At 39.3% G+C, this 21,532-nt stretch overlaps 1 protein-coding gene across 2 annotated transcripts in view; it reads left to right on the top strand.

Moving 5' to 3' along the window:
• Positions 1 to 21,532, top strand: part of LOC128993909 (epidermal growth factor receptor) — a 142,978-nt gene that overhangs the window by 94,517 nt on the left and 26,929 nt on the right. The gene's annotated exons all lie outside the window — the stretch shown is intronic.

Below are 21,532 nucleotides of genomic sequence, written 5' to 3'. Positions count from 1 at the left end.
ATGCCTTTGTTCTTTCGCTCCTTTGATAGGTGCAAAGATAAGACACAATGGAGTAAGTGTTTTTAGTTTTCTTTTCCTGAGGGGTGCAAGAGAAACGTGTTAGCAGACACTCCATCAATGTATGTCTACCAATCAGTCTAAAAAAATGTGTGAGCTTTTATTATGATATATTAGGTTTCCCTACTATTAATTTTGCCTTATGCTTGTTTGGAACTTTGCGTATTTGCATTAGGGGTTTCTTTTTTCTTACTAAGACTTGCTAAAAACTTTATATCCATCAATGAGACAAATAGTGAGTTAGAAGACTGTTTTCAGGATTGTGGTTGGTCTCTAACTTATCACATCGCAAAACCATTAGCAATAGCAAGTCGTGGATACTGCAAAACACCAGGTATAGGGGATAGGCAAGGTATAATAATAGAGGATGAGGAAACAACCCCATGTATAATACAGGAAAATTCCCAATCACAGTAAATACATTTAAACTTTAGATCCAAGTGGACCCACATAAACTATTAACATTGAACCAATTGTTTTTGTAGTTGACTTATTGCTTTATTTCCTGTCACATACGCTCCTTAGTTCCAAATTTCAAAATCAATCCATCTAACAAAATGGAAAAGAAACATATGTCAAAGTTAAAATCCCATTGTCATATACTGACATCACTTTACACAATCCGACTGTAAAACAAAGACAAGCGGACAGTAATCTGGGAAGAGTAGAAGACAGAAACAGGCAAATAATTGGCTGGACGGGTCGAGAGATTGGCCTATTCATCACGGCAAAGGCGCAAAGAAACAGCGGCAAAATCGGGCTGAATTGTCCGCGGTTTTTTCAAATGTCAGCTGAAGATTGTCCGTGTCCATATGTGGGACTGAGCACCCGGCACACTCGCCGGCTACTGCTTGCTGCCTATTGTTTCATTTTAAGAAAATGTCTTTGAAATGTGCTCACTTCTTTAGATTATATCCTTGAGAACTAAGATTCCACCATTGCCTTGCCTTACGCATCCCGTTACGCTTCAGATCAGCCTATTGGCAGATCCTTATAAGTAGCAGCTTAGACGAAGCTCCTCTCGCCATGCCCTTGCTTTTTATTAAGTTTAGAATTCATTCAGGATTGTAATGAATATTAATTTGACTGTAGAGCAGACGGTTGAGATACATAAGGACACAAATATTTGACGTTTTAAAACTCATCGGTCGATCTAAATTATTTATGATAATATACAACGACATCCTATTATACATTCCTTTGTATATAAATCTTCGAATAACGACTCGAAGGACCGAATGCATTTCTCGGAGAATTCCTATTTTAAGAGCCTCTTCAGTATCGCAGCGATGATCTGGCTGAAGGAATATTTTGATTAACAGCCCCATCCCTAGGTTTATGGTGGGTCGTGCCCCCCCCCACCCCCTACCATAACTCAAGATACCATCACCCCTGCCTTAGGCAACCATTTGTACCTGTCTAGCCTAATGCGCCTTTAAATACGCTTGTTTGTATAATGTTGGTAAAGTCAAGTATAAGTCTTAACATTGTGTGATTATCTCAGAAGTTGATATTTCATCAACAACTTATAATTCTATAACTATTGAGCATACGCAGTGCGATAAATGACAAATAAATTTAATAAATAAATAATAAATGAAATAAATATTGCAGGATCACGTTTACACGGTGTTTCCCCAGAATAAAACATCACACAAGCAAAATTTCACAACATATTCACAGATAAACAATACAGTACTACACGTAAGTAATTAGTAGTTACAAATGTGACCAATTATTAACAATCGTTGATTATAATTATTACAATTACATACTGTTCTACAAGTGAGGATTTATCGTGAAATTAATAGAGGAAATAAATCGAATTAACAACAACTGCAATTAGCGCGCATTAGACTCGTGAGCGAGTGTCATTAGCTCGCGTCTGCTAATCTCTTCTAATTGTCGATCAGCTGACACGGCGGCGCGGTTCCCGCCGAAATGGAAATGCGCGGTAAAGCTAATGGGAGGTCGCGCATCGCCGCGGCGTGACATCGCTTTATTGCGACGATTAAACATATTAACCATTTTACACGGTGGGAAGATTCCAGTGGGGATTTGGAATGCACATCGAGCGTTTGAAGTGCTTGAAGTTGCAGTAAAGAGTAAAGTATACCTTCCTAAAACCAATCGCAAGCCTTCTCCTTTCCTGTGATGTGTGTCATTAGATATCAAGATACAGTTTTGAAGGTAGTTGTTCTGAACACAAATTTTAGATGAAATATTATGTGAAATTGATGAAATACGATGATAAGTAAGCTGCAAATCATTTCCAGTAAGTTAACATACGTTCCGAGCGTTATATTCGGCGTGCTTGTTAAAAATCGTAGGCCCCGCAATTATTAACGATCAGTTTTCGGAACAGAGACATTTCCCATGTAGTGAGCACGCGAGCGTCCATCACAGCAGGCCCGGGGCCGTGGACTAATGCGGCCAATTAGAGAGTCAGGGTGAACCATCCACAGTGTGTGAAATATCGTCGTCCAGGTCTAGCCGAGGGCTGCTCACACAGTCGTAGTCATACTACAGAGTCACGCATCACGCTACAAAACACTGCTCGCACTATACCTCCAATACTGCTTAAACGTCTCATATTGCTCACAACACAACACCAGACATCTCATGTCACTGACATAAAACCACATACATATTTACGGTGCTACAGTATACAAAATACACAGACTTGGACACTTGCTAACTTAGAATGCAATTCCACTTGTACCTCTGTTTGGAAAAGATTTCCATGTTTCTAATATGTATTACTGTACAACCTCCATTGATTATTGACAACGCTTTTTATATTGTTTTTTGTCGAGTTACACAGTTAGCGTAATTTAGTTTTCTTCAATTGTGTACAAAACAAAACAGCTTACTCTATGTGAATATTAATTGCGTTAATGTTGAACCAGCTGAATGTTAGCTGGGGCGTACACCGTACAGTCGACTGTGGAGGAGAGAAAGAGTCGAGTCCGAGGCAGGTAGACGCCCAGAGCCCAGAGATAACCCATCTCGGCGTGTTCACAAGCCCAAATTGATGTTCCGACATTCGTTTTTGTTTTATTCTCCTTTTGGAAGCCAGTGTTTGGCCCTTGGACTGTTCTGTCCTTATAGATGTCATCTCGCCCTGTGTCTGCCTACATTACAATGTCCGTGTCGTGTGAACTGGTTTACGTACGTTGTTAACTGCATGTGATGTGGCCAGTGTTGTACCATTGGAGTATCAGTTCAGCTTGGGCTGGTAAATACTGTATCCAAAAAATCTTTTTGAAAAACTGTGAGTTATTATTTATTCGGATTACTGAACGTACTATGACGTCCGTATTAGTGAAAGTTGAAGTAATATGAAGAAAGCCAGTGGTATTCTAGGGCCGTATGGGAACCCCTTATAAATGACAAATTTAATTGGAAAATAGTTTGAAAATATGCTTTTTGACTATAGAAAAAAAAACAGTAGTTGCAATGCTATTTGTTACACAGATAAATTACCATACTACAAGGTCAGTGTAATTTTATTTGTATAGTCTAAAACCTTTCCGTAATGTTTTAAATCTTTCTTATTTACGCCATTTTATCAAAAGTAAATAATCTTTTAACGAATTGAGTTTGAAAAACAATTTATTAGCCACATCGAAACACCATTACTGTATTCTCTAAGAGTATTTTAATCAACAAACCATCGAGTAGTCGGTTTCATTAAATTAACTCCGCGAACGTAACAAGTTGCCCCATTGTTTTCGTTTGAAGCGCATTTCAAAAACTGTTTCAAACGTCAAAATATACGCCTGACATCACATCACATAACCTACACTTGAACCGTCACAGTGTTATCGTGCATCACAGGTTTTTAAGAGTTTTTGCCGGACAAATATGGCGTTACGGCGCCGATCATAAATCGACATCCACGCAGTCTATTCGCGAAGCGTTCTCAAAAATCGCTTGTTAGTTTGTTATTGGCTCGATTTATCTGGTAATGGGAAGCGTGCACATGTGTTGAGTTATGGATGTAAATAGTCACATGAATTATTTACGAAGTATGGCACTAATACTGTGAGCGACAGTCGGGGCACGGACGCCCAATGATGATGTACAAAGGCACACGTACCCTGTCTGTATGTAGCTGATGTTCTGCTCATTACAATAATCAGTCACATTCCTTGCGTCGCTGGTAGTTAACGGGAGGTTATTTCGGTAGAGTTCATTTTGGTCGTTGATCTAATTCAAATGTGTTTTTGAGGTTAGGAGGTCTGAGGTAGCTTAATATATGTAATAATCTTACGTCAATGCCATTATAAAAGTCTGCGATTTGTTTTGTAATATCGTATGAAAACTGTCACTTGCTATGGTTAAATTTTTATTAATTTTACCGTTTAAACTATTGTTTATGCTTTAGCGAGAAATACCTATACATGATTGACATATTTGTTTCTGATAACATTTAAATTACGATTTACAGTTTTATGATGGACTTAGTAAATAATATGCCAAACCCGAACCTTATTAGTATGCTATAAAACGTAAATTAAATTTAACCATTATATTCCAACTTTAATTGCAAGATATTCATTTGCATTTTTTTCGTGGTTCCAACTACGATAGTCATAATAGGTTGTTTTACTTGTGATCTCTCTGCAGTCGGGTATTTACTCTTGATTAGCATACAATATCCTAAATATAGGAAACGTGTTCCTAACTGTGGGGGGGGGGGGGTATGAACAAAATACACATTTCCCCTTGAAACTACATATCATATCGTTTAACCCATCGTAATAATTCTTCGCTATTTCAAACCCTTTTCACGACGAGCCTTCTCAATGTTCTCAAGATAATGCACGTTAACAGTTTCACGAACTACGCTACTTGTCCTCTGAGCTCGGCAGATGGTCGGCAATCTTATTTCTCACACTCATTACCACTGCTTATTACTTAGGAACCCGCAAAAAGGTGGACAAAACGCCGATGTGGCTAAACAGTCCTCGGAAGGACAGAGTTGCATTGCAGACGTTCCGCGCTCGCCATCCACCATCTGCCCTCAATTATCTTCCGTCGCCACATCACCAATTATACTCATGAAGATATATTCCCGCTCCGCTCTTCTCTGGCAACTTAGAGACTTGGACGCGGTATGTCTGCCCCTAAGGAAATCCGTGTAGTGTTATTTGTACAGAAAAGCCAAGATGTAGGGTAATCTGGAGTGTTGATGGAATAACAATATTCTACTAGATGGTCTATAGGAATCAGAAAAATAGTATGTTTCTGTATGAATGTAGGAGAATGTGAATTTGTTTTCAGAGATCCATTGCAGGTTGATTGCATTACACATTACATTATTAGTAATAGCTATTGATAAAGAGAGATTGACTGCTTGAAAATGAAAATTTGCCCATAAAATATGGTTATTTACATGAAAAATGTAGAAAAACATTTGAGAAAAGCTACTAACCTCTCCCATGATTGTTTTGACCTCTCTAAAAGAATAAAAGTTATTATAAACATATATAAATAATTCTCATCCCCCTGAAATGTGCATGGTAAGTTCTTGTTGGCTGGAAATTTGACCAATCGTGCAAGCTCCGTCAAAATCTCGTTCATATTTAGATGAGTGATGAGCCTAGGCAGGTGTTCCAATACTGTGGTCCTCGCCAGCCTTTATCGAAACCAAAAGAAGTAAATTTTTCATTTCGTCCGTCAAATCTTCCATCCCAACAAGGTCGAAGACCCGGCATTACTCTGAAGGTTTGCGGTACCGCACGCCCGGACGTCCGACGGCACGGCACCGGACCGGACATATTACCGGCGTGCCGTTCATTTCCATTATGCAGATCACTGCAGCCTGATTGAGCTATTAAACGACGTTTCCAGCCAAACGTAGCAAAGGCGAGCCGGAAGATATCTTTCAATTAACACTCACTTAATTCTCGTTTTTGTAACAACGCGAGGGGGGCAGGCCGGTATGGTAATGTATGTACGCCCCCTCCCCCCACCACAGCGTTGTAGTACGTGGTGCCTCAGTGAAGCTGTGTCTAACACAGCTGTTTGCGCCTACTCATGTCAGGCTTGCGTTATGGCTGTAGGAAGTCTTGATTCTGGTTTATTATTGTTGAATTTTCTGTTCAAACTCTTAAAGTAAGGATATTTTGAGATAGGAATCACATTATTCAACGGATTTCACCTGCATTGCGATAGAGGTTGGTAGTTGAGCGTAACCTTTTTGGCAACATAAAGTATCTTTGACGTAGAGTGTCAGCCACGTAGTATAGTTTTCTTGGTTACCACATACATTTATATTTTTGTCACTAGGGAAGCGTCTCCTAGTGATTTAGTGTCCCGCTCGTTAGAGAACGAGCAAAATAAACCTCTCAGATCCATCCAAGTGCTTTCTGGATTTTCAGTATCCCGGATATACAAAGTGCATCTTATACTTCATGAAATGAAATTCAACACTAGGGCTAAGACACCAATACAATAGAATATTTCCACCTTGCTTTTATTTCCAAACTTTCCTAGCTCTGAAGTCGTGGAAGAGTACGTAAAGCGGCCCAGAGTCGTGAAGACAGTAATTACTCCCAATAACATTTCCAGCAGAGTCAAATCCATAATGGCCATTGTGGTCCTCTGGTTCTCTGCACGTACCGTCATCGTGGCAGGTATAATTAGACATTGACATTAATAATGTCTTCTTGGGCGGTCGGCGCGAGACGTGGCACGTCGAGGCATGACGACATGACCAACTCATGGTCTGCGGCATTAAGGCCCGTTTTGCCAGAAGCGTCTGATGCGTCTGACGCTCAGCGATGATCGCTAGAGCGATAATCGCTGAGCGTCTATCGCTCGTGCCTATTTTGCCAGAAGCGTCTGTTCCTTGCGATTATTTGATCAGTATAAGTGATTTACTTTGGTGGCAAAAGGAGTGTTTCTGAAAATGACCTGTAAACAGCAAATAGTAAAGTATTGGTTAGCTGAGGAATTAGACGATGATGAGATCTTAGAAATGTTGTGCAAACCTAGGGAAGAAATGCGTACTATGTTTAAAGAGGCCTGAAGAGGGATATTTTAAATTGTTAATTGAAAATCAATTAACAATTGACTTAACAGTCGTGTGCTGAAATGGCTTCAATCGGGTTTTTATCTTCTCCACTAATGAATCCCCACTTTGTTTGTGACATGTCACTAAACTTGAAAACAAAAGTTTAAGTCAACAACTAAACACGTGCTTATTCCAGTAATAATCGCTAGCGACTGCGTCTCCGTCTGCTCCAGGAGCAGTGGTCCGCGTCAGACGCTTGCGTTTCAGTTACAGACGCTGGCGGCTGTAGCGGCTGACGCTTCTGGCAAAATATACTAACCTAAAACAATGCAAAGCAGTGGGCAGCGATTGACGCGGAGCGATAGACGCTGAGCGTCAGACGCACGAGACGCTTCTGGCAAAACGGGCCTTTACGGAGAGGGTTTCCATATGCGTGGAAAACCCTTGCAAAACATTAATGACAGAATTACACCTTGAAGCCTTTAGGGAATAATGTATCCATACGCATACTGTAGTTGTAGGAAGACTTTTGCGGGGAAACTTTTCACAGCACGAATAACAGAATCATGTTCATATTCCAAACATATCATAAGAGCCTAACAAGGAGCCTTGTAGGCCTACCCACGCTAATGCCCTTGTGGTTGGTGGTAGCAGAACATAACTTCATTAACTCTCTCTAGGTGCGTTACTAAGGATACTGGTACTTACACTTATCCGGTTAAGACATGATCGCAAAGGAATTAGTCGCCTACTTTAGAAAATATTAGGGAGAAAATGTTATTAACCTCTATCACCATGACCAGACTACTTAAAAGATAGACATTTCACGTCACTGCGACGTCTTTACGTTGACAAATACAAGAAAGCAGTGTTATATCTGTCATTCAGCGAACAGCGAACACTGCGGGTCCTGCGAGCTAAGAGGCGAGATGCTGAGACCGAGGCGCTATCTCTCTGTTGGAACGCAGAACCGGTTACCACCAGCCCGGGGCCTCCATTGTTCAAGCCCTCGATAATATCTTTTAATTCCCCCGACTCCGAAATAGATAAACTCGCAGGAAAAATAATACAACTAGCGAGTATAGCGTAAATCTCACGGTCGTGTGGTGATAAACATCGAACGTTTAATAAGAGAAACAATGGCAAAGGCGGCGCAGGTACGCGGTGAAGGTATGTGGTATGTGGATGTTTCGGATGCCAAGGTCGTTTATTTAGCAAGAGATGTTGAAAATTATTTTCTAGATCCCTTTACGACTATTTGAATTTTCGCTGCTCAACGAGTTTCAAGCTCCGTTTTCAGAACACAGGTTGTATACTTGTTGGTGTTAAGTGTTTATAAACGCATGCATCGGTACTAGTTAACACAGTTTATAAAATTTACGCAATAATACCTGTTTACCGGAATCATTCTCGGTTTGAGATATTGTGAGTTCGTGATTTTCGACGTCTTGCTGTTCATTATAAAAATGCCCAACAACAACTTGTGTAAACAACTTGCAGTGGGATTTGTGAGACGACACCTCAAAAACATTACTGGAATACAAATTTTACTAATTGGTCGGAAATCAAATGCAAATGCATCACAACTCGAATGATCTTTTGGTTGTTGACACATGTTTATTTAAGTAACTTCCTAGTGAAACCCACGCTTACCGAGAACCAAGTTAGCACCGACTTGTGGACTCAATCATCACTCTGAGAACTCATTAGCATTTGACCTTTATTTGACTTCGTTGTCATCGATGGTATTTCTGGGAAAAGAATTAAATATTCCATTCATTGCCTCATACAGTTGTGGAATTCCATATTACCAAGTGTGTTGGGTTGAAAATCGTTCAAATTTCCGATTTCAGAAGTGATTTAACAATTCTTGGCGATCATCTTCGCTTGCTACCTATTTATACAGATTTTGTTCTCCGTACTCACAACTAAAACTCATTATTTCAAATTTGTAATTTTCACACAGCACTTTGTTAGTTAACAACAATTGAAAGGTTTTTAGTTTGATTTATCCTGACTGATTACTACGGAACACTTAAACCTGGTTAACTTAGTTAATTGGTAAGTGTTCTAAGGTGTCTAACCACGAGTTCACTTATGATTCAGTGTCTAAGTAGTCTCGGTCGTATCACGGGGTTGTCACTTACGTGTTAAATTGTCAGCATGTCGGGTCATACCTCTTTTTAGACTAAATAGTCAGTGGTTCCAAAATGGGACTGGACATACGTCATTACAATTATACAGTAGTTTAATTTACTGACCGTGTGCACCTTTTAAAAGTAGTTTTGTCTTTAATTTTTCTTCTTTCTTTTTGTTTGAGAGAGACGTTTCATACTGTTGGTGAAAAGAAAACACGTATATTTAAAACTAAAACATATCAACCAATCACATATTTAGCACAGTTAACAAATTCACTTTCTTTAACGTATGTTGTGTACAAGAACCATAAACTGTTTTCAAACCTCAGGATTGAATTAATTGTTCACAAATTAATATTGGTTTCACACATTTATCTACTGCTTGCTCCACATTTACTTGGCAGACTCGCCAACTAGCCGAGAGACGGACAGTAGAGCGGCCGCGAAGGTCACCGATTCCGTGAGTGTTGGCGGTATATGAAGAGGGGAAAAGAGGGGGAGATACAGGTGTAGAAAGGAACTGGATGCTGCTAAATTGGACCACTTACCTTTGTGCGACGGAAATGCCGGCAATACTGTTTCATCTCAATATCATTTGAGTTTGTAAAAAATGTGTATACCAAGTAGGGCAAGTCAAAGTAATTTAGATTGGTATTGAACTCGGGAGGGGGGAGGTCTTCTAATGGCTCCACTTCATTCATTGTGTATGATATTATGTCTATTCTAGTGTCATGACCATCGTAACAGGTTTGGGTTATTATAAAGTAAATAAACAAAATAAACTATCTGAGGAGGTTGATAAATTAATAAACAACGCGTTTTAGTTTTCGCAGTTTAAAATGATTTAGTCAGAAGTAGACATTTTATTACGAAGAGCGATTCAACGAAAAAATACTTACCAACACTAGTCTGAATTATTAATTTTGTCTGGGTGATTAGAGGTGACCAAAATATGGGTTAGCCTTTAAATCGAAAGAAAGCTTTTCTTTTTGTAAACTGTAGTGCAGTCTATATTCTTTGAAGGGCCATCTCTCCAATAAACCATGTTAAAATCTCTACTGATGTAATAGATTACAGGGATAAGCATTTACTTTAACTTTGGTTTAACCCAATTTTCTTGATGATTTCAAATTAAATGGGCCATTTTATATCGATGGGGTACTTTTTGACAAAGAGTTGAGCTACAGTACGTGTGTTTCAGTAGTAGCTGTAAACTGAACAAAGTGCGTGTAGGATGGTTGCGTTACTTCAGGAACCCCGACGGAATGTTTTCGAATTCCCCCATAAATGGGCAACGGCCGTACTTAGGTTGTAAAACGTGTGGGGCAGCGGCGCCGCGGCCGCGGTGAACGATAAGTTAGTGGTAAAACGATCCTGGGGGTATTACCGGGCACTGGAGAGGAGCAATTCAAAGTAAACGTGTGGCTGCCCGGCCCCGGGGGCTCACGATCTCCAAATTGCAGAAACACTCTTGGAATCGATTAAACTAATCGTATGGTACAACATAATAATAGTGGCCAGCGCGATTGCCGACACTTGGCTATCTGAGCTTCAGTGAGCCTCCCGCACTGAGGCTTGAACACCATTAGTTACTAGTAGAGAAAGAGGTGACACTGATTATGCATTCACAGAATACATTTGAAGCTAAGTTTATCTGTTGAACATAGAATTATGTAGGGCATATTGTTTGAAAATAGTAATTGGATACCCATCTCAACATGTTTTTGGAAACTACTTTATATGTTATTTTGAAACATCCTAAGTGTTAGTACAGTAACATAGACAGGCAGGCATTTTTGTAGTACAGTATTTAGACCATGGAACGAACACTCAGGACTGCACTCTGTCACTCAACATGTGATAGACGTAACTCAAATACTTATTTCTATACAACCACTTTACAAATTCTGTCTTCAAAATGTATAGATGAAAGCTGCGATTCCTCCTCACGCCTGCCTTCAATTACATATCTAATAAACACTATTAACACTTTGTAATCTACATTATTGATACATTGTTGAAAATGTTGTATCCTACTTGCATTTTGATTCGTACTCTTGATTTGCTCTCTGCTAAAGGTCTAAACATTGATGCACGATTCCCCACGTGTGTTGTCATAGTGACTGCTGCAATGGGACACGCTATGAGTGGCAGTCTGTGGTGGGTAGCGTTGTGGTGATTTGGTGATGTTTCTGTGGTGATGTGGTCAGTCACGAGCGGCGGCGACGTCGTGAGCGTCCCTGAGGCCGCAGAACCTCCGATGTTGTCTTAATGGTCCCAGACTAAACGTATGCAAATCAAAATGTGTGGAGAGCCGGGGTATGGCGGTGTGGTGGCCACGTCGTGCTTACCCATGTAAGGTTACAGCTTAGATGCAGCTGTACTACCCCTAGAATGTAGTTCAGGAAAAGTTACTTACTTTTAACTATGTGGCCAGACGCTATATACTGGCTGCATGTTCTTATAATTACAGCGAGTGTCAAATTCCTAAAGTTATATGGTCAAATAGTTACAACCTGATATATTTCATCATACAGATAATACTGTATGTAGTATAAACATTAATTTCTTGCACGTAAATGTAACCTGTAACACGAATATTTAAAATTGCATACCTTCTTTGAACGATTTCAATGTATAATAACGTAAACATTTGCTATTAAGCATATAGCAGGTTAATTATAGTTGATTATATAATCTAGCTGAAGTAGAGACCAACCACAACGTTTAATGGATAATTTTTCTATTCAGTCAAATTTTCGTACTAAGGTATAATTAACGATTTAACAGCATTCAATAGAGAATGTAATCCATTAACAGAAAACGTGATTCCGTCCCAAAGCACGAATCAGTCAATACCGGAAGTAGTGGGTAACCATTAATTAGACAATTAATTCATAATACGCAATGAATAAATTAGCGAGCTCGTAAATTGAAGCCAGCGAGCATAAAACGGAGGATTGCCTTTCATCGGGTAATTACATATTGGGTGCGTGAATCGCTAATTACAGTATTCGAGTGGAGCGTTTGTAATTGCTTCATATCCTTTTGTCATGGTGGTTGCGTTTAGTGAGGGAAAAGGTATTGGTCGCTGTCTTCGCACTGAACGAAAAGACTTACTTTTCTGAAGCTCACTACGGGAATTAATTATTTTAATTTTTAAGCTGTTCCAGAACTGTTTGGTTTCTATTTGGACAAGTTTTAGATGTTTTTTTTTTATGTAATAACGATTGTTGAAGCCAAATTACTCGGCAGTTTTCTTGATCTATAAATACGTAAACGAACAGAGGACTCTAATGGAGACTGCAACGCCCTACTGTGCTGAATAGCTGTCAACCTTGCATGATCTGTGGTTCATCACCTATAAGCGAGCTAGAGAGACTGTTATGGAGAGTGATGCATGGAGTACGTAGGTTGCAGCAGTGACGTGTACACCTAACAGCTGTGCGGTCCTACACACATTGGAGACTGCAACGCCCTACAGTACTGAAATCGCTGACAACGGTATACTTTGGTAATTCTTTGAGACCAATTTGATGCGTGGAGAATGTAGGTTGCTGCGGTAACGTGTAAACCAGCTGTAAGATCCTACAATAGTTAAAAGGTCCTGCACACATTGGAGACTTCGACGCCCTGTACTGAAGTCGCTGACAACGGTATACTTTGGTAGTTCTTTGAAACCAATTTGATGCATTGAGAATATAGGTTGCTGTGGTGACTTGTACATCAGCTGTGCGGTCCTACACATAAAGGTCCTACACACATTGGAGACTTCAACGTCCTACAGTACTGAAGTCGCTGACAACGGTATACTTTGGTAGTTACTTGAGACCAATTTGATGCATTGAGAATATAGGTTGCTGCGGTGACTTGTACATCAGCTGTGCGGTCCTACACATAGTTTAAAGGTCCTACACACATTGGAGACTTCAACGTACTACAGTACTGAAGTCGCTGACAACGGAATAATTTGCTAGTTCTTTGAGACCAATATATGAATGGAGTGCGTAGGTTGTTGCAGTACAGGTCGTTGGTAGAGTACCTTTTGGGAAGGTTTTGACTTGATTGGTTTCGGGTCCATTTTTTGCCATGAGGATGAAATTTAGAAAAAAAAATGTTCTTTCGATTTAAATTCATTGTGTGGTTTACGGTCGCTAGAAAACGCTGCCTACACCATACATACCTCTAACCACGCCAAGTGCTTGAGACACAGTAGCTTGTGTTTACATTTTTATGTGTATAAATGTGTTCACATACTTTACTCACAGTTGCTATACACTCTTCTAGCAATCTTCGTTTCGTAAATCGAAATACAAAATCTATGCGTATAATACCGAGTATAAAACTCGCTTACAGATATTTTTCGTTGCTTTCTCATCCTTCAGAGACGTTTCCCCGAAGCCACGTCGTGTAAGTTGTAGGTCGCCGTACTAGCACAGCTCTTCGTTTGTCGGCAGTTGTGTAGTTTTATGCCTGCGCTAAGCTGTTTTATTGCCTAACAGCTTGATAACGGCCGCAATAAATATCGCTAAACCTTTTAGTAATGTTTTAGTAAACATGTAGCGATAACCAGCCATATCTGAGCTTGTTAGACGAGGAAACACTTGTCTCTAATGGGACGGAAAATCATGACGGTGCTGTAATTGTTAAAACAGTTATAGCATCTTGAATAAATTAACGTAGAATTCCTAAAAAATAATTTCAAAAACGATAACGGTAACAGATCGATCGAGTTGAATTTATTTATTTGATTTAAAATACATTACAAGCATTACTCGTTGTACTACAGTACAGTAACCCCTTTTTTATTACATGTTAATATTTATCGTCAACAGCGCAGCAATGACAGGTCGTGATGGTGGTCGTGCAACAATAGAGTTTGGCCTATATACTATCATTCGAAATATTAATTAATTTCTTACACGGCATACGCCATTTTACATTGACACGTACAGGAATAGCTTGACAAAACAGAACAGAGATTTTCATCAATATTACAGCTCGAAACATTAAGGCAGACTTAAAACTACCAGTACATATATTGTTCAAGCGAGAAGTAACAAGGGTATGATAAATGAAAATTCGTAGTCGTTCAGGCTTGATCGCAAAGCTAGAAACCCAACTAAAAAGACACGTTTAAAAGCGTAGGTTCTGCAACATTCACTGGCTGAAAGGTAGCATTATGAATAAAAACTCTAATTGTTCAAATATTTCGATTCGCTGGTTGAAAGCTATTATTGTTTCCATACAAGGACATGCATATACAAAGATGTTGAATTCGTCTCATCAATCATTCCCATCAATCATCACCAGTTGATCCACATATCTCTACGTGCAAATCTCCATCGCATGTTAAACATACCTTCATCTCCTTCACTACGCGCCGACACGTTACGTCTCACTTTACAAGCTGCTAATTTTTGATCAACCAATCAGCCGATTAATTGCCCCGATGGAGTTTTTCAGCGTAAACGCATTTGCTAACCTGGGTGATACTTGAGAGATAACAGGTCCGCGTATCTCTCATGAGACGAGAGATGTAGAGATAGCGGCTCTGGCCACGTCACAGTCATAACTAATTATCTGCCTGTAATTAATGTACGTACAAGATTGGAACCTGAGAACACGTGCCGCCATCTTGGAGCGGTCCGGCCATCTTCGTGGAATGTTGACACGGGTTGCACGCAGCCTCCGAGCTCCCCTTCCCCCCCTGGACCACTCACTCTATCTCTATCTCTCTCCCTCTCTCTCACTCACTCGTGTACCTTCTCGAGCTCTCTCTATTCTACGGAGCAATTATAATTGAATCAGATTAGCATAAGGACAATATGGTTTTTGAAAAATGAATTATCGTCTCACTCGTCAGGTGAAATTTGTCTTCCGTTCGGTTGTCTTTGTAATAGTGTGGATTTAATTGTAATAATACGTATTGTAAAATAGGTCGATAGGTTATTTGGGGAGCGTTGTTTGATTGGATACAAGTCGTTGATTAAGGGATAATTTGAATTTTTGCAGACGTATGGTAAATGGTAAGAGGTCAATGACATAAACATTATACTATGTTTTAATAAACATTTAATAAACATTCAAGAAAATGTTTATTAGTTTTGATTAATAGATTTTTCAATTATTCTGTTTACGTATATTGTGTTACGGTAGATTTTAAATGTGTTTGGATGCAATCAAATTTTGTATTTTGACTCTCGCGTGGTACAATGCAGATAAGGATAGATGCAAAACAAATTGAAAGAGGATAGGAAATAAATAAGTATGGGTAGAAGAGTAACAGAATAGAATTGCAGGACAGAGGAACAGGATAGAATCGATAGAATGGCTGGGCAGAGGAACAGGATAGAATGACAGCAGAGGAACAGGGTAGAATGGCTGGACAGAGGAACAGGATAGAATGACAGTAGAGTAACAGGACAGAATGGCTGGACAGAGGAACAGTAGTGTAGCAGGATACAGAGGTCGTTGTCAGATGGAGAGCGGTCCGCGAGAACAGCTGATTAATGTAGCCGAGAGAAGCGGACAAAGAATATCAGACTCTCCTCAATACATTCAAACAAGTGTTTAATCAGAGGCTAGAGTCGAACCTCTGAACACTACAGCATGACAGCTGCGGATCGTGAGACCAGACCGTGAATAGCTCACGGCTAGCGGTGTTGATGTATCGATGTCTTGTTTATTGTTACTTATTGTTTTGAGAGAGTTTGTTAAAGGAATAGTCATGTATTCCTGCGCGTGATGGCGGTTTAAGTTCAAAGTAGGTTTATGGGAGAATGAACTCCTTGAGCTGTGGTTGAGAAAGGAAATGTTGATTCTATAACTGTATAAGAAGGTTCTTCTCTTATCCATCCAATTGCAGACATAAAATGATTCATTATTGTTCAAAGAAACTAAACATTTAAGTACAACAAGGCTTTAAAAACATACACAAGTTTAACATTATAATGCAGCAAGTTACAGCAATATACTCAAAAATTGAAAAACAAAACAGAAAACACGTACATAAAACTAGAATCCGTTACTACCGATTCTCTAAAAAATCCTCCACATTACCGGTATCACCCGCAGAAGCCTCATTCCCACTGGAAAGCCGGGAGTTTAACCTTTTAAGCTACTTTATCTGTAGCCATATTAGAGGAATCTCCGCCGCCATTCCCGCGTCCCCGTGGCTAAGCGGCAATAAACAAAGCTGTAAATTAAGTGACCAGTCAGCGAGTTCACGGAGATTATAAAATAAAGTTTGAAATACGAGGAGCCGCTAGGGTCAGGAACATAAATTGTGATGGTTGAAATAAAGTAAGCGGTAAGGCGCGAAATGCCACACACGCAGCGACGCCTCGGTTTACTATCATTAGTGGTATCATTAATGGCGGGAATCGGTGACGGATTGGAGGGAGAATAATACGATGTTAACGACGAGTGATTGATTGGTGTTGCTCTGTTTCTGCTGATTGAGAAACTTTAATGGAAGGCTGAAGTTTTTATTACAGCACAGCTTTGTAGGGAATTTTAATTACTGAAAAGCATATCAGTTTATTTGACACGTCTTTCCTGATAGATAAAAATCATGCTGTATTTCAAGGAATAACGCTAGAGATACCAAGAGGCAACTTTTGCTATGTAAATACTTGAATAACTGCCAGATACTTAAAATTTCAAGTTATTTAATTATGACCAAACACAGCAGTTGTAGGTTTGAAAATTTGAGTAGATTTGTTAAATATTAACTTTGACTAATTATTTTAAATGGAATGTTCTCCAAAATAATATGTCAACTCTTAAATTATCAGGTTAGTTTGGTTTTACAATTTGAAAAATATTTATCCATTGCTTCACAACCCGATGAATCCCTCATCCTCTTCTTCGTGCTACGTGTTAAACTTTTACCCATCACCTTCGACATTTGACGGGGGACGAATTATGTATATTAACTAAAACAAAGGGCTAGAGCCGGCTTTTGCCGTAATGGGGAAAAATTACGGGTAAGAGGATGGCACGACAGGGAATCACACCCCGGTGACCAGTGATTAGGAGGGGCGGAGTCCTGGACGTGCAGCCAGCCGTGGGACAGACGTCCGCGACGTGAGGGAATCGTGGAAGTCGAAGGATCTGAGGTTCATAATCAGCAGCATTTACGGAATATCTTGAGCCTAGACCTAGAAGGGGGGAATTCATGACATAAGGGTGTCGCATGAGTGTCTGAGTGAGATGCCGTCTGTATAGTTACTAAGGTCAGGTGTTTCTCTAGTTAGGACCATTTATCTATTTATCTTTGGCTATTAAAAGCCAACTGATCAAGTAAGCTACTGATTGTCTCAGGTTCAAACTGGCGATATTCTACCAGCAAATAAAATGTTCAATTGTTATAGGCTAGCAGTAAAACTACTTGTTAACCTAACTTAAGCATCGTCATTACACTTGAATTTTCGTATTAATACCCTACTGTAGTTTACAAAGGAGGGACAAGAATTCCAATACGTCAACTTGCGTCAACTCACTAAAGATTGAAAGTAGAAGGTATATTGATATAATCACAGATTTCACGTCTAGATTTTGTATAATATGTAGTAATATACTATTTTAATCCCGTTTATAAAGATTTAAAAGCCTTCAGAGCTTATAAATAAATATCTTTCAGTGGGATTACGTTAGCCAGATACCATACACAGATTCCTCATCTATCACGAAAATGAAATATCATCTTCACAGGAGAGACCCTGAAGACAAAGTAGACATCCACAATCTTCAAACCTTTCTCACAGTATTTAATTTTAAAATTCAAACTAATAAGTCCATTTAATAAGCAATCACTCTTAGCTGCAGGGAGTCAGGGCAAAAAATAATACTAATTTAGCAAATAAAAAATTGATAGACAAAAGGTGGAGGTATTCCCGAAGATTTGTAGGTTTTTTGTCCAAGATGATTTAAGGGCAGTACCCCTGACTGTGCAGGAATCTTGGGTTGATGAAACAAGTGCCTGTGGGGAAGCGTCAGGTAGGGACGGACAAGAAGACCTTGCGGGCCGAGGGTTGAAGAGGAGTCCGGGGTGTCGGTGCCCGCCCACCTCATAGGCTGAAATTTATTTTATTGCCCACTCCACAATATGTTCAGTATAAAAAATATGTAACCAAAACTTGTAGGATGGAATTCGAGAAAATACCTCATAAGTTTCCACAACCTCAATAATTCTTCTAAACTGTGCAAAGTATTTTTTTCCAAAGACTTCCCCGTAAAAATGAGAATACAGAAAGTGTGAGTTATGTATTTAGCACAATCACTGTAAATTATACGAGCATCGTTTGAAGTTATTTTGACATTTCAATATGAAAATTGTCTCGCAAAGCTACACAATTATTTCTATATTCGCTATTTCTTAATCAAGAAAACAATCTTAGACCTCAAATTGGACGATTTTTCAGAAGTTGATACATTTGCGTGGTCCTAGAGTCGCGTGTCTAAACCCTTGTAACGTGTCTACTTCGACTCATCTGGTTAACTCATACCTGCACGATAATACGTCTAAAGTTGAATTCTTCGTATTTCGTGCCTTCAGCCACAGCTTCCCTGTTGGTTGTTGGACCTCAAAGTCAACAAACTCCTTGTGTAGCGTCACATTCCTCCACATCTCCAGATGGAAGTGCACGTGAGCCCTACGGCGTACAATAAACAATCTCACTCTGGCATTACTGTCTATCAGTTGTCCTAGAAGCAATTATACGTTTCTTCCAGTTTCACTTAAAGTTACCCTGGAAATAATGCATACATTATATTTTTCTCTGGTATAACTAAGAAAATGTTTTCAAACCATCATGAAAGAGGATGAAACTAACTTAATATTCAAAATTTAAATACCAGTGTCCATGTTTTTAGTTAGGTCGCAATTGGCGTGGTCGGTGAAATTAATCCTTTATCCAACTCACAAGGTAACTTTTCATATTTTTCTCCCCGTCAGAGATGCACGGTCACAAGGCGTCGTGTCCTCAGATGTTCAATGTCCTCTCGGCAAAGTAATCCACGAGATTATTGTAGCAGATTCTCATCGGTGGACGTGGTAGGCCTACTCACTAAAGACGCAATTAAAACCACTAAAGCCTCTAACGGACAACCATGACCGAACCTATTGTGACAGGTTTTTCTAATCATTGCAGGCATTTTAATTTCTTCTTTGTGCGTCATGTTCCCAAGCGTGTATGGAAGCTGTCTATTGTGCTCACATTCCTCTTCGCTCCTCCCACCCCCTCTTTATCACTTCTTCTCTTCTACCTGTCGATCATATCATCCTCGTATTATGACTCTTGATACTTCCCCCACTACTTCGAGAGTAGAGTGGTTCCAGACTGGAATACTTACTTGTATTCCTACTCTCGGACAATGCCAGAAAAAACCAGAGTATATGGTTTACTTTAAGTCTATCATTCAAATTATTACCGGTTTATGTACTATCCTGGTGAAGTCGTAAACCCTATAAATTGCAGCAAACTCCTTAAAAGGATAATCAGGATTTAAACTCTACCTAGGTGTATTAGCGAGGTTACATTCTTGATGAGTCTCCAACATATGGTATTCTTCCTTATTGACGTCCTTATACATCAGCCTACAACGCCTAACATCATTAAACAATTGGAAATACTTGCTTTTATTTAGTCTTATCACTCATATCCCAATTGTTTTTAAACTATGTAGTAGGTATTTTGAAATAAAAACGCCCCAACTTTACGATTAGACAGTCATTACTCTATGGGTATCGCAACAAGTATTATAACGTACAATACGCAAAATTATTTATGTTAATAAACAAAACAGCGATCCTTAACACGTTTTAAAGCCAAATAATGACTAGCGCGTTATTTTACCCCTGTGGAAGTGCGTTAGAGTAAACTTTTGCCATATTTAAAATCATTATCATTAACCATAATTTGAGATTGGATCGCAACTCGGCATATTTGAATATGTGAGTGACGGATGAGTGTAGAATGTAGTGAGATGATCTGTGTAGCTTTGTCACTGACTAAGATCAGCTGTTTGTTGATCACCAACGAAACTGGGTCCAGTTTCGAACAGTCAAAAAGCTGGTACTGACTTTTCTCAGGATCGTTCTGGCGTCCTTTTGATTCTTTGGCGAGCACTATAGCCACCAACCTACCCAGCCAGCTATGTTATAGTGCCATAACACCCTCCTCATATATTTCGTCGAGTTAAAGTTAACCACACTCAAATGTTACCTACATGCTAAGATTTTAATGGACGAGAAGTCTGCTTGCACTATTAAAAGTCTATGTACCTTATCATGAAAGCCCGACTTGGCTCTTTATATAAAACAAAATGCAGACATGATCCATCCATCGCATGCGCTGTACATTACCTGGATGACACGGACACGACATTCTGCTCATGCGCACTCCTCGTGAGCGCAGCGCACGCTTGTTCCACTCCACCGCGCAACTGCGCTCCTATTAATTAGCTCTGGTCACGTAGCTATTTGAATGATGTCATCTGATAACAGGTCTGCTAAGGGCAACCTATTATCAGCTAAATACGTGAAACCCCAGAACATAACTGAAGCGTTGCCGGGACAAAGCAAGTCTTAATTGATCGCGGCGTGACCGGTATGGCGGGAGATGAGCGAGATTTGGCGGGAGTTGTTCAAGGCACTTGTACAGTACATGAAGAGTCGTCGCTGTTGGAAGAGTGCTGTAGTTTAAAACATCCAATAATTATTTATTCGCTTCACCCAAATAAAGAAAATGTATTAATTTGTTATGCTGTTCTTACTTGATATAACATTCCGTAACATTTCTTTTCACAAGTTCCTTCATTACTTATAAGTACAGTAGTTATAAACTCAGTAGTTAAGTTATTATTTATATGTTGTGATTGTTATATAATTATGCTAAACAAGAACTTTTGATATGTTTAGTTAATAGTATAGTAACACATCAAGCTTTGCAGCACACCCCACTTGTTGCATATAAGCTACTTAAGTTACATCTAGTGCCTATTTTAACATGTACAATCATAATGTACAACCGATACTACCCTACATTACCATATATCGACATTTTCTTCGTTTGACTATTGATGAAAGTATCTAGTGAATGGTTTACTCTCAATTATACATTCTCAGTACGATTCCTCTCCTCTTGCCATAACATAAGCATAAGAGTAACTAAATAAACAGTCTAGATCTTACTCTTTTTGATAGGCGTTACACTAAACATATCCATAAAGAGAATGTTCTTAGGGATACATAGGTACTGTATTTTACACAGGGATAATAAATCTAACAATTTCTCATCGTTACACT

Source organism: Macrosteles quadrilineatus, unplaced genomic scaffold (assembly GCF_028750875.1).
Source record: "Macrosteles quadrilineatus isolate MER2022 unplaced genomic scaffold, UCM_ALF_1.0 Scaffold_5__1_contigs__length_97177068, whole genome shotgun sequence".
Taxonomy (NCBI): Eukaryota; Metazoa; Arthropoda; class Insecta; order Hemiptera; family Cicadellidae; genus Macrosteles; species Macrosteles quadrilineatus.
Note: the sequence above shows the minus strand (reverse complement) of the source record. Positions and strands in the feature narration are given on the sequence as shown.